General features: G+C 37.6%; 1 pseudogene; it reads right to left on the reverse strand.

The window, feature by feature from the left end:
• Positions 1–12,298: 12,298 nt before the first annotated feature.
• On the reverse strand, positions 12,299–13,545 carry LOC134222602 (actin-related protein 3-like; annotated as a pseudogene).
• Positions 13,546–14,510: the final 965 nt, after the last annotated feature.

Raw genomic sequence — 14,510 nt, forward strand, 5'->3', positions numbered from 1 at the left:
ATCTATTTTGTGGAAAATCATGACGAAAGAGCCGCCGCACGGCATATTGTGTTGCTAAAACGGAAATGTCCCCTCCTGCAAGTTCCCCGGGGGCACCTTGCATGTACCAGGAGTGGCCAATGTGGTCACTTATCGATTTCAAGCGCATAACCATCTGTTTGGTGGAAAATCATGACGAAAGAGCCGCCGCACGGCGTATTTTGGTGCTAAAAACGGAAATGTCCCCTCCTGCGGGTTCCCCGGGGGCACCTTGCATATACCAGGAGTGGCCTCTTTCGTTGGAAGGCCTCTCATGGACCATACATTACCGTTTTAAGAGAATCTATGAAGAATTAGCGATCGAATGGCATATATGGAGCGATTTTTATGCTCCTCTTATATGACCGACAAGGTCCCCGTGGAAGTCGTTTCCCGGTGGCCATTGTCTCCAGAACCAGCATATCACCACATAGCCACAAAATTGATGAGTTTATCTTTCGAACGGTATATAAACTTTGTAATTCGGTTAAAATTTGACTGTTTTATAAGCATTTACATTTCTGGGTCAATATGACCCTAACATCTTATTCGTAACTTTTTTTGTGGGGCCGTTCCTGTTGCACCTTAAAATACTTTTTTCATGTCAGATGCTTCATTTCCACAAAATATTAAAAGTCAAGAAATTTCAGAACGATTGGATTATCAGGTAAAAAGTTATTCTACTTTGAAGTTTCGTTTTGGGTCATATTGACCCCAACATCTTACTAAGGTTAATAAATACGAATATTTTTTATGTTGATTTTTCTTTTTTTTTATATGTTTATTAGGGAGACTTTCAGCCCGAGGCTGGCTCGCCTCGAATGTTGATTTATAAAACACGTTGAAATTAGTGCATTGATAAAATGATTTTCTCTATAGTTTTGAATTTCAGCAACAAAAATATTGATATGAAGTACAAAAATTTTGAAATAAAATAATTATGATTTTGGCACTCTAGATGCCCAGTGCTTTCAAAAAGCATCACAACAGATTAAATATGCTCTATTCAATATAATAATCGTTTGCATAAAATATATGTTCTTATATTGAAAAATCCTATTTCAAAATTATTTTTTCACTTACCCCACAAGTGAGGCAAGTGAAAAATTCAAACAGATTTTTTGGTTTCACAATTATTTTTTTATTAGAAATCAACTAAGGTAAGGATTTGGATTTTAGGTTTTCCAGCAACCCTTTCGGGCCTTTGACGTCTTGCGGCGTATCGTTGTGTTCAAATTATGAACGACAGGGAACATCTTCCGGATGGCCAATTCCTCGCAGTACATTTTAATTTTTATTACCAGACTAAGGCCGGAGTGGCCTGTGCAGGACACAAAAGTCTTCTCCATTCAGCTCGGCCCATGGTAGCATGTCACCAACCACGCAGTCTGCGGAGGGTCAGCAAATCGTCCTTCACCTGATCCATCCACCTTGCCCGCTGTGCACCTCGTCTTCTTGTTCCCGTCGGATAGTTGTCGAGAACCATTTTTACCGGATTACAGTCCGACAGTCAGTAATGCAGCACTTTCCTTTCGAAAACTCCAAGTGCGCGTTGGTCCTCCGCGAACATCGTCTAGGTCTCGTGTCCGTAGAGAACTACCGGTCTAATAAGCGTTTTGTAGATAGTCAGTTTGGTACGGAGGCGAACTCTATTCGATCGGAGCGTTTTGCAGAGTCCATAGTACGTATGATTTCCTGCCATGATGCGTTTCCGAATTTCCCTGCTGGTATCGTTATCGGAGGTCACCAATGAGCCCAAGTACACCTAGGTTTTTTTACGCGGTTGGAATTCATTAATTTCTCGGTTACGCCTAATCTAATCTAATCTAATCTAATCTAATCGAACACAAACGCAGCCAGTACAAAGAAAGCATCCTGGAAAATCATTGAGTTAGATGACGCCCAATAATTTTTCTTGTTAATATTGAGGCTTACAGCATACCAGTGGTATGACATAAACTTCAAAGCGGCCAGGCCCACTGCGTTGTGTTTGCCGCAGAGATGATTCTTCGAGATGTATCGTGTTCAAGTAGTCACTTCAACATGATACATATCACGAATCTACAGGGGTTGAAGGATGCGTGGACATACCGTACCATACGCACCGCGTTCTTTTTAAGTTCTTATTTTGGTAGTTTTTATATATATATATGTAGTGAAATGAATAACATTATAATAAGAAATTACATCAAATTTTATATATATATATTTGTAGGATATAACATCAATTTTTAGCCAAAGTTAACTCGGGATGTACATCTCTTGTAGAAGAAGCTGGAAATTGTAAAGAATTTGATTATTATTTAGAATGTTATGAGTATCAGATAGCAGGTCATGTGCCAGGACGTCGTTTGCATAAAGGTTACATGGCAGGTTGTGAAGCTTTCATTCCTGGGATGTTTTGTAGTGTACTATTAAAATGTTATATCATGAAAATATGAAGATACATAATACAATAATATAAATATATAAAAGCATGAAATTATGAAAATTTTATAATATGAAAATAAGAAACATAAAAATATAATGTAACAAGAGAATAAAAATTGCTATACGAAATGAAAAAATATGAAAACATGAAATTAAAAAATGAAGATACAAAAATATGAGTACAAAAAAAACCTAAAAGCATGAGAATATGAAATTATTGAAAAATTTTAAAATATAAAAAGTGATATTGAAAATATGACAATATGAAGATCTGAAAATAAGATAATATAAAAATATTTAAAATAATACAAAAATATATAACATGGAAATATGAAAGTATAAAAACATATGAAAACATAAAAATTATAACAACATGAAAGTATAAAGATATAAGAAAGACAAAAAAATTAAATATGAAAATTAATTTTAAGAAATTATAACAATATGAGAATATGATAGCATGAGAAACGAAAATACAAATATATGAAAATACAAAAGATTAAAATATGGAATTTGAAATTAAAAATACAAAGACAAAAAAATATGAACATATACAAGAATAACAAATGTGAAAGCCTGAAAATATAAAAATATAACAGCGTCATAATGTGAGCACATAAAAGTATAAAAATGGGAAAAATATAGGAATATGGAAAATATAATAATATTATAATATGAAATTATATAAATATGAAAATACAAAAATACAAAATATAAAAGTTTAAAAATATTAAATCATTAAATATCAAAAAAGAAAGTGTAATGTTAAATTTAAAGAAGTATAAAAATATGATAATATAAAAACATAATGAAATTAAAATTTTAATACACAGAAATAATATACATAAAAATGTTAGATTAGGAAGGTATAAAATACGTAATTAAAAAAATATACAATGTTAAAATATAAAATTATAAAAAATATGAAAACCTAAAAAATTAAAATGTAAAAATATGAAAAATAAATATAGTGGAATATAAAAAATAAGTATAATGAAATATGGAAAAAAAATAAATAAATTACTATAAATTATTTCGTGGACTGGAAACTAGTGATCAAGGTGGGTGTAGTCCTTAATTTCAATCTATGACAAAAATGACAAAAGCATTAGAATAACTATTTCTGGCCACGCTTATCTGTACCGTCACTAGGGAGAGAAGGAAGAAGTACCACGGAGTTGGATATTGGGAAGGTATTCGTTGGATCAGGATGTGCCTGTAGCTGGCAATGTGACCATGGTAGAACTTACCCCGTAACACACCACGAAGAGGTATCTACCCAGCGTTACGGGTACATTAATTTCTCGGTTACGCCTAAGGTCTTAAACGACTTAAACCAAACCGTGTAGAAAAAACCTGGGTGTACACGAATTCTTCAACCACCTCGATTTCGTCACCATCAATAAAAACTCGTGGTGGGTGGCTTACGTTGTTCTCTCTTGAGCCTCTTCCTATCATGTACTTCGTCTTCTACGTGTTGATGACTAGTCCAATCCGTTTAGCTTTGCTTTTCAGTCTGATGTAGGCTTCTTCCATCCTCTCAACGTTACGTGCCATAATATCTATGTCGTCGGCGAAACCAAATAACTGGACGGACTTCGTGAAAATCGTACCACTCGTGTCAATCCCTGCCCTTCGTATTACTCCCTTCAAAGCGATGTTAAATAGCAGAAAGGAAATACCATCACCTTGCCGTAACCCTCTGCCCGTTTCGAAGGGGCTCGAGAATGACCCTGAAACTCGAACTACGCACATCACCCGATCCATCGTCGCCTTTGTGGGGTTTGAGTATATTTATTACCATCAGCGAGTGATTATACATTAACACCTCAGTGTGTCGATCAGTGCGCAGCAAGCCATGACTCGGCCTCTTCTGGTCAGACCTCCGTAGCGTGCACACGCACCCACGGAGAGCTGCCGTCATTGCCTTTCGCTCCGGCCATTTGGGGCCACACAGCCTTGATCAATATTATTAGTTTATCCAAAAATCCATTTTCGTGCATTAGCTGCCATAGCTGGTCTCGATCGATTGTATCATACGCGGCTTTGAAGTCGATACATAGATAGTATGTGAGCACGTTGTATTCGCGGCATTTCTGCAATACCTGACGTACGGCGAACACCTCGTCTGTGGTAGAGCGTTCACCCATAAATACCGCCTGGTACTGCCCCACGAACTTTCTTGCGATTGGTGTAAGTCGGCAGCATAAAATTTGGGAGAGTACCTTGTAGGCGGCGTTCAGCAATGTGATTGCGCGGTAGTTGCTACAATCCAGCTTATCGCCCTTTTTGTAGATGGGACACACGACACCTTCGATTCACTGCGGCAGAACCTCATCCTCCCAAACCTTGGTAATCACCCAGTGCAGCACTCTAGCCAGTGCCTCACCACCGTGTTTGAACAGCTCTCCTGGTAGTAGGTCAACTCCAGGGGCTTTGTTGTTTTTCAGCCAGTCGACCTCTTCTTGGATTTCCTGGAGATTCAGAGCCGGAAGTCGTAGGTGCTGCGCGCGTGCTCCCAGGTTCATTACCATACCGCCACCGTTGTCTGCCACATCGCAATTCAGGTGTTCTTCATAGTGTTGCCGCCACCTTTGGATCTCATCATGTTCTTTTGTAAGAAGGTTCCCGTTTATATCCTTACACATATCGGGCTGTGGCACGTGACCCTTACGTGAGCGGTTTAACTTCGCGGAACAGTTGCTCGGTCTCTTCACGGCCTCGATCCTGCTGGCGCTTTTTCTTCCAAAAAATCGAGTTTTGTCTGTTCCGCGCCCGTTTGTATCGTGCCTCGTTCGCCCTCGTGCTGTGTTGCAGCAATCTCGCTCATGTTGCATTGTTTCCCTCGACTAACTGCTCACATTCGCCGTCATAAAATTAAAATGTTAAAATATGAAAAATAAATATAGTGAAATATAAAAAATAAGTATAATGAAATATGGAAAAAAAAAAATAAATAAATTACTATAAATTATTTCGTGGACTGGAAACTAGTGATACTCATGTTTCCTTTGAAATCTCTGTCCAGATTGCTATCAGAAATCAAGGTGGGTGTAGTCCTTAATTTCAATCTATGACAAAAATGACAAAAGAATTAGAATAACTATTTCTGGCCACGCTTATCTGTACCGTCACTAGGGAGAGAAGGAAGAAGTACCACGGAGTTGGATATTGGGAAGGTATTCGTTGGATCAGGATGTGCCTGTAGCTGGCAATGTGACCATGGTAGAACTTACCCCGTAACACACCACGAAGAGGTATCTACCCAGCGTTACGGGTACCTTAATTTCTCGGTTACGCCTAAGGTCTTAAACGACTTAAACCAAACCGTGTAGAAAAAACCTGGGTGTACACGAATTTTTCAACCACCTCGATTTCGTCACCACCAATAAAAACTCGTGGTGGGTGGCTTACGTTGTTCTCTCTTGAGCCTCTTCCTATCATGTACTTCGTCTTCTACGTGTTGATGACTAGTCCAATCCGTTTAGCTTTGCTTTTCAGTCTGATGTAGGCTTCTTCCATCCTCTCAACGTTACGTGCCATAATATCTATGTCGTCGGCGAAACCAAATAACTGGACGGACTTCGTGAAAATCGTACCACTCGTGTCAATCCCTGCCCTTCGTATTACTCCCTTCAAAGCGATGTTAAATAGCAGAAAGGAAATACCATCACCTTGCCGTAACCCTCTGCCCGTTTCGAAGGGGCTCGAGAATGACCCTGAAACTCGAACTACGCACATCACCCGATCCATCGTCGCCTTTGTGGGGTTTGAGTATATTACCATCAGCGAGTGATTATACATTAACACCTCAGCGTGTCGATCAGTGCGCAGCAAGCCATGACTCGGCCTCTTCTGGTCAGACCTCCGTAGCGTGCACACGCACCCACGGAGAGCTGCCGTCATTGCCTTTCGCTCCGGCCATTTGGGGCCACACAGCCTTGATCAATATTATCAGTTTATCCAAAAATCCGTTTTCGTGCATTAGCTGCCATAGCTGGTCTCGATCGATTGTATCATACGCGGCTTTGAAGTCGATACATAGATAATGTGCGAGCACGTTGTATTCGCGGCATTTCTGCAATACCTGACATACGGCGAACACCTCGTCTGTGGTAGAGCGTTCACCCATAAATACCGCCTGGTACTGCCCCACAAACTTTCTTGCGATTGGTGTAGATCGGCGGAATAAAATTTGGGAGAGTACCTTGTAGGCGGAGTTCAGCAATGTGATTGCGCGGTAGTTGCTACAATCCAGCTTATCGCCCTTTTTGTAGATGGGACACGCAACTCCTTCGATTCACTCCGGCAGAACCTCATCCTCCCAAACCTTGGTAATCACCCAATGCAGCGCTCTAGCCAGTGCTTCACCACCGTGTTTAAACAACTCTCCTGGTAGTTGGTCAACTCCAGGGGCTTTGTTGTTTTTCAGCCGGCCGATCTCCTCCTGGATTTCCTGGAGATTCGGAGCCGGAAGTCGCATGTCCTGCGCGCGTGCTCCTAGGTTCATTACCATACCGCCACCGTTGTCTGCCATATCGCCTGCCATATCGTCTTAGAATTCCAACAATGTTTTATTTATAAAAAGTTCACTATCAACTACTATCAAGTATATGTCAGACAAGTATAACACCAACACACAATGAAACTTTATAAGGAACATCTATTGGAGTTTTTTAAATAACTTGTCGTAACATGTTTGAAGATTCATTGGCATATTTCGTATGAATCCTTCCACCAAGTCATTTCCATTTGAATTTGAGTAAACACCATACAATCTACCAAGTTTTATGAGCAAAGCTATGGAAAACAAAATTATAAAATACAAGGTAGTGATGAACTTAATTTTAAAATTAAAAAATCACTTAAATAAAGAATAAAAAATACTAAACATTCATCAAGGAGCTCCAGGATTAAACTGTCGAGCGAGCTCTTGGAAATCCTTTGGGATTTTTTTTATATTTCAGGAGAATTCTGAAGTAATTTAGAAAATTTTCTGAAGGGAATAATTATCTTCACAAAAAATACTAAAGCATTTTCACTAAAGTATTTAATTTCTGGAAAAAAATCTCAAAGATCAACCAGAATATTTCCTGATAAAATTGTAAAATAAACATCAAAAGCAGCGAATGTAAAACTGAACCATTATTATTGGCAACAACATTTTCCTCCACTTGCGTCCGAGTATGGTTATGGAGTGCATGAGGTAGACCATATGATGCTTTCTCTCTACATGATTAATAATTTGACCACCTAAGGACATGAGGATCGGCCAATGACTTTATAAGCCTATAATCAAATGGAAGTTCACGAAATGTTTTTAAAACCTACAGAATCTTGTTTGGAGATGATGCCGATGCTGTGGAGTGTTGTCGAAGGTCCACAAAGATAGTATTCGGTGTTTTCTTTAAGGCTCAAGACTCCATCACAATGTTTTGAGAGTTAATGACTGTATCGCTTGTTTGTAATAGTGAGGCAATTGGTACGGAAAAGTGCAGCAGCGATAGATAAATTTTGTTTACAACTGGGGTGGGTGGAAATGGGGTGTTAAAAATATGCCAGCTGATGCATAATGTTGCCAGACTTGACGAAATGTTTATTCTATATCATAACACATGTTCACGGTGTATCAAATATATAGGTATTTATCGGTTTAAAATTTGTTATTCACCACTTGGAATTTAACAGAAGCTTACATAACATGTTTAAATATTTATTTCTGGTATATTTGTTCAATCCGGCAAACAGCAATGATTTTTTCCAATAAACAAATCTGGCAACGGTGAAGAGATGATTATTTTCTCATGTATGCACACCTTTGTTTGCGTGTTGGCTGGCGTATACATTGTATTGTTCGAATTGAATGAAGTTGCATCGCGTAGATTTTGTACTCACCATTTCACTTATTGCGCTAGTGAGTTTGAGTCTTCCGCATTTTATTGCATTCACAATACGGTCGTCAAATTTGTCTCTCACTTCGATTTTTGGAAAGCAGTTTTCGACAGTTTTTGGACGCGAAGTGAATTAATTGGTAGTCAATATTGAAGAAAAATGTGAAACTCAGTTAGTGAATATGTTTTAGGAGTGATTAAATCAAGAAAACAGTGGGAAAAGATCAAGTGAAAAATCAAGTGCGTGTGTATGTGTTTGCTCCAAACGTTCGGAGTTAGTATGCGTTCGATAAAAATACGAATGCCGGCCCAGGAAAAAAGGCAGTTTTCAGCGTTTTTCCTGCAATTCCTCAGTAATTGTTAATTTGGATCAGTGAAAAATTAATATGGAAATGCCATGAATATATTATGATGGAGGTAAGTCGGCAAATAGCCCCAAAATATTGAATTTAGTTCAAAACTTTATTAGTATTAGTGCGGATTCGAATAAAATCATCGTCATTATCGGATTGATTACGGTTTATAGAGCCTTAAACAAGCTTCTAAAAATATAGTTGTTGGTTTTAGGTTGAACATTTTTGATGATTATTTGTGGATCGATTCTGAACTATTTTCATCAAAAGGTATTATTAGAGTTGGCTACTAATAAGCAATTTAAATTTATCGAGATAGATCGCATTTTTTCCAATTTCCAACTTAGTCGAGTCAGGTACGAGTCAGTGGAAACAAATTACTTAGTCGACTCGACTTAGTCGAGTCAAGTACGAGATACTGAAGACGACCTTACTGTTGCGGTCGAAATACGTATCTGTCAAAGGTACAATAAAGCAGTGGAATTTAATGGAATTGTACAAACTCGTCTTATGACCAGTATTTGAATGAACTTTCAGAACTTCTTTTGTTTAATGGGAACATGACTTGAACGCTACTGAGGAAACTGCAAAAAATCAAAACGACCTTGACACAAAACCACTCAAACTAAATAATCTAAAATATTGAAGGAGACTTTTTATAAAAAAAAATATTTGGATCAGGCCTCAACAGTGACCATTTGAAAAACGAAGCTTCAACACCTGTATTATTGCTTAGTGAAACAAACTCGATTACCAATGGTGTATATGGAATGGGCCCGGAGTAGACTTTTAGTCTAGAGACTGCCACCGGTCACAAGAAAAAGCTTTATAGCTTGATAGTGAAAGTGATTGTAGACTGTAACTGCCTCGGAGTATTGTTTATCGGTTAGGCAGTCTGATGACCAGTTAAAACGCTAGATTAATTTTGCTCCGAAGTTTTGGTACCATTATTGGTCTTTTTTCCATGGATTAAAATAATTCAGCGTGTCCTTAGTTTAACATTTTGCTCGAATAAGGCAAAGACAAAGGTGCTGTTTGAACGAGGTGGCGCCACAACATTTAAAGTAAAATAAATTTCCTTGTATGGACAAATCATCCGTTCTCATTAACTACGCATCGCATCAATATGAAACCTAGGTCAAAAAGCAACAAATAATTTTTAGATTTTTTGTTCCCACGACTTGTTTTACAGTTCTAAACAAAAAAAGAGATTTCATTGTACCTCCATACTAAATTCTAGCTGTATACTTTCAATTTTTTCAAGACTGTTCTCCACCTCGTGTGTGTGGAAGGAACATTGAAAGCTTCCCAACAAACAACGACAAGCTACAAACAAGCATCTAGGTTGAATTATTGTTTATTTGTGATCTTTGTAGCTGAATAAAATGGATGCTGAATAATTTGCTAGACAGATTTCATTTCAGTATTTAATCTAACTAATATTCGACATGGCCTATTTATTTGTTTACTACCTTTATTTGAAGTCGAACTTACGTTTTCGTTTAATCACATTTCAGCACATTGGGGAAGTTTAACAATGTACTGAACTAATGATTTTTAAAGTTCTCTGTTCGACGGCATCACATCGCTCTGAAAGGGTGGTCGAATTGAGTTTGAATAGTAAGTTAATAAGCAGGCATTAGACATCCTTCTTTACCTTTGTCCTTCTTAACCATTGGATTTCACATTTCTAGAGTGCTTTTTGAATAGGTCCTATGTGCAATTCACATGAATCAGAGAAATCGATGTTCGAAATTTCCTAAAATAAAATCAATTGCTAATTTTCACAAAAGCATCGAAAGCATTCAAATATTACATCAAAAATTTGATAAAAATTGATATTTTTAATTGTAGTTTATAATCGACAGTTCTTACTGTTAGAAACCTAGTTTTTGGATAAATACTATTTTAAGTCTTTCTGCAAATTTGTGCAAACATTCGACCTAATCGATACGACCTAAAATCAGTCACCATGTTACTTTCGACTAATATGTTTCGTCGTTCTGTCAACTGGTATGCTCATGCGACCTGATAGATCAGACCGGTTGATGTTTCTAGTTGTACTTACGACCCAGCGAAATACAAACAAAAATATTGTGTTGTTTAAACTAATTTAGTTAAATAAAATCTTTTATTATCTTTCTGCAATTACCAGAGGTTTGTATCATTATTTGAATAACGTTAATAGTGTGGACAGTGTGGTATATTTTTTCCTTATGATATTATTTTTAGTGCGATTCATTGAGTTCCACGAGAACCAGCACTCGACTTGAGCCGAGACTTGAGCCTCTAGGATCAAGAAAATAGTCCATCTCTAGGAAAGCGACATTATTCCCAGCATACAACGGTGCACCATAACAGCGCATAACAGAGCATTATCAATACTCTGAGAATCAACGAAACAAAGCTGAAGATTATCAATATGATATATGCTCCGATACGAGCTATCTAGAGGACTACCGAAAACTCGTCATGGACTCACTGGCATTGGTGGTACCTATAGGTACCTTTATAAAGGGTAGAAGTACGAGCAGATATGACCTGGACATCATTTTCGAATTTGAGCTCTATAAGCGTGCAACAGTAACTACCAAACCTCTCAGGACTTGCGATGCTGAAACTCTTATGATAAGGCGATAATTGTTGATTCCTTTCTTAATAATATGTTCGTCAAACTTAATAAATTGAATTTACTTCTTACAATTACTTCACCGACTTATGGAATATGCTCTACATTCAATAAACTTCATGTGATGGATCAATGGAATAGATAATGATGGTCAATACAATGCATTTCGTAGTCGAGCAAACATCGAGTTACAAGCATAGCCATGCTGGAAGTGGTTTGGGTTGGAAATTTTCCTTTTTCGATTTATAAATGAAACATTGTGAATATGGCATAGTTGTGAATGCATATCCCAAAATTACACGTTTTTTGCTGCCATAATATTCGTTTATGGAAAGATAACAATGCGACATATTTTTTTCGAATATGCGATTTTTAAAACATTACGACAGCCGCACGGTGTATTTTTTTATCGTATTTGTAGCACAACTATGCCCGAGAAGGAAACAAGCATATCAGTAGTTATTAAACATATTTCCTCGGAATATATTTCAATATGCTTAACTAAACATGACTGTTTGCAAAGCACTTAGCTACTTTTGCATCAACTGAATTTTTAGATTCTGGTATTTGTACCATGGTATATCATTACTTGGTATTATTTAAATCTCGATATAAATACTCGATTGAATAATAATTACTAACACTTCAAGTAGGTATGATACCTCATTGAGGAATTGAATATCTTAGCGAAGTGTTTTGTAGTTGATCTTTCTTGCTCGCTTTCTTTCTTTCGATTTAGAGTAACGTGGTGTTTCATGTCAAAATACACTTTATCAAGGAATAAAGTAGCACAAAGTAGTCTAAGTTTTATAAACGCGATTTTTTGTTTCCAATTCTTCCAACTTGTTTATTGCAGAGATTTGTGAGATATTCGTCTGATAATGGAAAAGCACTAATAGCGACACAAGGATAGCCGTAGTGGCCTTTCCTGATCATGATCCTAAAATAAAGAGGTATTGTACCCAAGTTTAAGAAATGTTACGTAGAGCATTCTGAATCTTCGCTCGTAGCATCTGGAAAATAAAACAATAAACCTTCAACTTCGTTGAAACTGATATTTTTTGTTTGTCGGTAAATTTAATATTTATTAGTGCATAAAACAATTAATAAATATACTTATGAACCTAATCCTTCTATGCGTATCGCAGCATGAAAATGGAGTGAAACTATTTCATTTAAGAAAATCGATCAAATAGAAACAAGAGGAATGATTATCACTGCCTTTGCTTAAAAATTTGACGACAATAGACGACACTCCTTGCGACACTCGGTCCGAATAACCCTGTAAGTATGGTTTTCCGTTCGTTTGGCTTTTGTGGACTGACTTGTTCCTTTTTTCCTTAATACAAATTGGAACGATACTAGTTGTAATTTGGTAGTATCAATGTAGCAGCAGAAGGAACGTCGACCTTAGACCTTAGGGGACAAAACTACGTGATTATGATTGTGACGATAACTGCCCGGCCCGTCCTCTTCTCCGGATGAAATAATATTTCCGGTCTAAGGAGTCACTCGACTCCGAAGTCCAGCCCTTACGGCTACTTGATGATTGCATTGATTCCGCATCCACTTGGTCGGTTCCGAATTGTACTTGGCTATTTTCTTGGCGATGTTCGGGCAGATGTAGCTGTACCGTTCTTTGATCCCCTTGGTTGTCTCGAGGCTCTGTCCATGGGAAATCCAACCTCACGCCCACGAAGTAAGTTCTGAATACAATAAAATGATGTTCCGACCAGCGATTGGAATGTACTTGATGCATGATCCTATGACGTAGCCCTCGGTCACATGAATCCCGCGCGTCGCACTGTCGTCCACAATTCCTCTACCGGACAAGATGCCCAACTGGCTGGAAGCACCAGAACCGCCGCGCTGCGATGTACAACCCCGGTACGTTGAACGTCTCGAATATAATCTTCGCCTCGATCTTCGCGATATTCTCTGTTCTCCGGTGTGTTTGGCGAGGGCTCTGCCAGCAAAAACATTTATCTTCTGGTCCGGCACGAAGGTATTTGAAAATGCACTGCTCCAGGAGTTCCATCGAGTCCCAATCTTTGACCAATCCGTGGCGTACTTAACCGAATATTACATAGATAAAGAATAATTTTGATGTTACTAAAGAAAACAAAATTCACAGCCTGTCAACGAAGAGTCTTCTTCTTCTTCTTCTTCTTTCTGTTTGGGTGGTGGTTTCTTTTGTCCACCACCCACCTAACTGGACGGGCATCGCAGGCCATATGTCCACCTATTTCTATTTATACTCCAATGGAGTTTACAATCATGCTCTTCTTTATCGGCTATATTGTACTTTTTAATTGTCTTACAATTATAATTCGTTTGTTTTTATGTCCGTAGACTTTTCCATTCGTTTAAAGTCATATAGACTATCACCTCTTTGATATTTAAGGGGTGTGGAGGGGGTGGGAATCGAACCCATGACCATCTGATTTAGAGTCAGACGTGTAGACAACTACTCTACGGACCCCCCATCAACGAAGAGTCGTATGTGCTTTTTATTTTCATTTGACATTTTCTGTACATGCGACCTTTTGTTGACAGAAGGTCGAATACACGGAATAATGAATTTAGAATTTTTTTGTCGAAAAGGCTTTTTTTGACAATAGGTCGAATGATCAATTTTCGTTATTCAAGAGGATTCGTCAGATACGTCGAATTGTTTTGTAATTATATTTTAATGAAATAATAAAATATCAGATTCATTTTTTTACACATAAGGGATCTCATTCTCTCTATCATAATGATGTAATTAACTCAAAATGTCTAATTTTGTTACATACGACCTATTCAAAAAGCAATCTAGATTTATCTGATCTATCGCACAGTGGGAAAAAACATGCTTTTTCAGTTTGAGAGAAAATCTGGATTCTAGATCTTTTAATTTATAGAAAAATAATGATTTATTTTCAAGACATGCTTTTTATTTTCGTGATTTATTAAACTGTCGGAGATTATAACGAACGAAACTGCTGGAGCAATAAAAAAAATCATGCATTCATGCGAAACTAAATTTACTAAAAGCTGGACATAACGCCGTTGAATAACATCGGAAAATTATTGAACCTTTAATGTGTGGAATCCCAATATTATCGCATGGTCTTGATCTTTATTGCTGCGAAATTGGAATAATCTTAGCATTTGACAATCATATAGCAACCGATTATCAAGAGATTC

This window comes from Armigeres subalbatus, chromosome 3 (assembly GCF_024139115.2).
Source record: "Armigeres subalbatus isolate Guangzhou_Male chromosome 3, GZ_Asu_2, whole genome shotgun sequence".
Lineage (NCBI taxonomy): Eukaryota > Metazoa > Arthropoda > Insecta > Diptera > Culicidae > Armigeres > Armigeres subalbatus.